The sequence below is a fragment of the Schizosaccharomyces cryophilus genome (assembly GCF_000004155.1).
Source record: "Schizosaccharomyces cryophilus OY26 unplaced genomic scaffold supercont4.15, whole genome shotgun sequence".
In the NCBI taxonomy this organism is placed as follows: Eukaryota; Fungi; Ascomycota; class Schizosaccharomycetes; order Schizosaccharomycetales; family Schizosaccharomycetaceae; genus Schizosaccharomyces; species Schizosaccharomyces cryophilus.
The window spans coordinates 4587-8511 of NW_013185638.1; the positions used below are offsets into that span (position 1 = coordinate 4587).

At 33.8% G+C, this 3925-nt stretch overlaps 3 non-coding genes across 3 annotated transcripts; 1 reads left to right on the top strand and 2 right to left on the bottom strand.

Annotated features, from left to right (window-relative positions):
- Positions 1 to 1237: 1237 nt before the first annotated feature.
- SPOG_16426 lies at positions 1238 to 1310 on the top strand. Its single transcript has one exon. It is a non-coding gene; the product is annotated as a tRNA-Arg (tRNA).
- Positions 1311 to 3171: 1861 nt separating this feature from the next.
- On the bottom strand, positions 3172 to 3243 carry SPOG_16427. Its single transcript has one exon. It is a non-coding gene; the product is annotated as a tRNA-Pro (tRNA).
- A 298-nt stretch (positions 3244 to 3541) lies between these two features.
- On the bottom strand, positions 3542 to 3614 carry SPOG_16428. Its single transcript has one exon. It is a non-coding gene; the product is annotated as a tRNA-Arg (tRNA).
- Between the last annotated feature and the right edge of the window lie 311 nt (positions 3615 to 3925).

The following is a 3925-nucleotide window of genomic DNA, read 5'->3' on the forward strand; positions in this document are numbered from 1 at the left end:
GTAAGGGATCTCTAAAATTAGTGATCCTTCTCAATTAAAGAAAGGGAAAGGGATGCATGAAAAAGTGCAATCTAGAACAAACATAAATTCATACAAAGTCTAGCCTAAAAGCTAGTTACGATATTGCCTGTTGCAAATATCTCATATCGTACCAACACTCCATCCATCCATCCAACTTTCATGGGGCTACCCTAAAATTATAATATTAGAACAGATTCACTTTTGCAATTCCTTAATCCCCACGTCAGTTTTCTGCAAATCCTCCCTCCGTTCCTGTGAAGTGCCTCTTAATAGCGCTTACAATCATGTTACTTTTTGTTATACTGTTTTATGCTGTACTAATGAGAAGTACACCAGAGTCAACTAGTCAAAACAGAGTGCAAACAAAAAATCCATATTTGATTGGATGATTTACGCGCGAACATTCTCCATGTTCTAATTTGTTATGTCTGGCTTTGTTATGAATACTTTAATGTTAAGTATAGCACACTGTTTTTTCGGCTATCGGGTGGCTTAAGTGAATACGAGAACCGACGGTCAATATCGGAAACAGTCACTTTTTAACGATGGCTTGTATAGTTTGACTGATCCGGGTAGCTTGAAACTTTTGCAAAATGAAAACCAATATAAAGTACCGTTCAATTAGATTGGTTGGTTATAGGATTGAGAAAGTGTTGTGCATTCGACACGACTGAACATGCATTTCAAAAGGGTTAGTGTATTGCTATTGCTATTGCGTCTTGCCAAGAAAAGGTAAAGATAATAGTGCCTCTTTCGACATGTCATATTATACAATGTTATAAAGAAGGTTATGTAGTAAAATGCTAAATGCTAGAGGCTTCGATAAGTTGTTGCTATAAGAAGAACGGATTACTAATTTTTCTCGGCTTATCGAATTGGAAAGCTGCATGCAGGTTATGATTTGCCAGATCATTTATAATACCATCGAATACTATACTTGAAACATTAGATGCTTATTATATTCCACTGATCCAGCAGTGGATACGTCCCCTTTTGGGTTTCATTTAACTTTATCTTAAAGTTGAAACTGCAAAGCAAAGGTGAATGTTTTCAACGTTATCAATAAAACAGAGAGCAAACATAAGAAATGGTCATAAAACAAATATAGCATTTATATAATATCCTAAATAGCTGCTGATAGTACCATTGCTTGTGAACTAAATAACTCAAACTACAGGTTTATAAATATAGACTATTTAACCTTTAGAATGTAGAAGGGTGTGTAGCCTAATGGTTAGGGCGTTGGTTTTCGGCACCAAAGATTGCAGGTTCGAGTCCTGTCACACTCGTTATTTTCATTTTTGTCATGATATGCCATAACTGTAATTGACATTTTTTATGGTTTTCCAAAGATCTTAGTATTTTATATTTGTAATAATATTTTGAGATTGAATGCCACTACGTCTACCAAGTCATGGCAAAGAAAAGGCGTAGGCTTAACTGCTCGTAGTATAGTCGCGCTTATTCATTAACAGCATTTCATAATCCTTAGACTCAGAAATAAATACTTATGAATGAATATGTAGCAGTGATCCATTCGAAATCGGAGTTAAAGATTTATGGATTACTTTGTTTTTTATTTCTGTAACATATTCAAGTAAAGAATAAATTGAAGTTTACTCTCAATTAGTCCGTCATTACGTCATCCGTCACCGAGAAAACTGTAAAAGACTTAGTCTTTTTGATATCCTGAAAGCTCTTTAATGGTCAACCCTCATCTCCTACTACCATTTAATGTAATTTTCTAACAGTTCTTATGGAAAAAGGGTAAAGAAAGCAAGCACTTGGAGAAAATAGAAATATCCAAGAAAAGAAAGAAGCTATATGCTGGAAAGGTGTTGGGTTACTCTCAATAAATACTATGAAGAATAACATTTGAGAAACAATTATAAATCAGGACATAATTACAACATGACTAACAATATTAGCTATGTTCGTAATAATTCAAGACCTGAACAAGCGATGTAAGGAATTATGAACGAATTTGATATGAAAATACTAGTCCATTATTATTGCTGTTTTGCATTCACCATTTTCATTTTCTTGCTCTTACGGTTGGATTGAATAGTAATGTTAGGATTATTTATCAATTTTAAACCGTTCTGGGAATTAATCTTTATTATCTTCAGAAAATGAAAGTCTGAGTTCCCTACCGAAATTTCAACTGATCTTTCTTTATTTCTCTTGATTTTATAAGTTATTTAATATAGTCTCTTAGAAGGGCGGTTTATTGCATCAAGCAATACAGTTTTGTTACTTCGGTGATCTGTTATCCAGAACATCACCGTATTTAATTAATAATTTGTTATAATTGAATGAATTTCTGGCGTGTGCTATTACAACATGGCCAGCTCCCGAATTCAAATTTCTCTATAAACGGCGAACTTAAACCGTAGCCTGCTATTTTTTAAGGGAACCCCGTTCAAAAATTTAAGTATCAATAATGTTAGTTAATTAGTGTATGGAAATTTAATAAACCTTTATGGCGGTTCCCTCTCGGCAACTTTCATATCTGTAAATCAAGGTTATGCTTTATGCAGTTATCAATCCTCCCAAAATCCTTATGTTCAACAACTGTTGAAGAGTATAGGTAATAGGCTATGGCTCTTTCAAACATAGGGTCTAACCCTTTTTCTTCTTCAAATTAATTAACCCATGATGACGTTTGTTTCTTTTGAGAGGTTTATCAAAGCTTCGTATTTATCGAATTGAGAGTGTTTTTACAGTTGATATCAAAGGAAGAAGTGTAGAATCTATAGATTACACTCTTAAAAATACGTGCTGAGCGACTCACCTTTGCTGCTTTCCCCATTTAATGTAATTATGTAAATACAACTTGGGTGCAACTGTCTTATTTTTAAGTATTGTCATGGGTTTTAATGTGGATGGTTGAAACTTGCTTATCAGTATATTAAGCTTGCTTGAAGCGTCCCTCCGACTGCTGCTTAAAGTTTTATCTTAATCCTTACTTTATATCAATATTCCCCCGGGGTTTGTTGTTATTCCCTCCTTGATATATCAGGTTTCAACCCCATTTTGCTAGTAATCAATATTGGAATTGATTTTAGACAATATCTTTTGAGTGAGATAGTTTTGCGAATAAAAGCAATAAATGATAATCTTACAGTTTTGAAAGAAGAGAAAACTATTGGGCTGTTCTGGGAATCGAACCCAGGACCACCATCACCCTAAGATGGTATCATACCACTAGACCAAACGGCCGCAATATATTTACAGTTTACACATAAAATATATGATCTAAAATCTGTGTATGAATAACTTTGATACATATTAGCTTTCTATTAACTAATAATTTTTGACTATTTCTCATTATGAGCGAATGTTCATAGAAAAGATGAGTTGTTTCAATGGTCTGTTGAAAAGGCTAAACTCTTTTAAAAGTTTTATATTCTTGGTTTGACCATGATTAAATGAAGGCAGAAAAATAGCGATTGAATAAACCAAATAATGGAAAATAGAAGCAAAAAGGAAATAAGAAATAGGAAAAAAAAGAGTTTTTTGACCCCGCCAGGAGTCGAACCTGGAATCTCCTGATCCGTAGTCAGGCGCCTTAACCATTGGGCCACGAGGCCTCTTGTTGGTAGATGCCTTTCTCTATGCATTTTCATCACTAGTACGTAGCAATTAGGCGAAAAAAAAAATCGCGCTTCTGTTTTTTTGGGTTTCTTTTTCTTGTTTTTTTCTTTTTTTTTCTTTTTTTAATTTAGTCCTAATCAGTCATTTTGCACTTGCTATTATTTGATTCATTCGTTCGCTAATTGTATAACATTTGATTTTTCAGCTTTTAAAGTATAATTTATCATGTTTTTACGGAGAGAAGGGATGGTTTGCCTTCTTCTTTCTCTTGGATTATTCGCTTGCTATCCAACATAACTCAAACAGC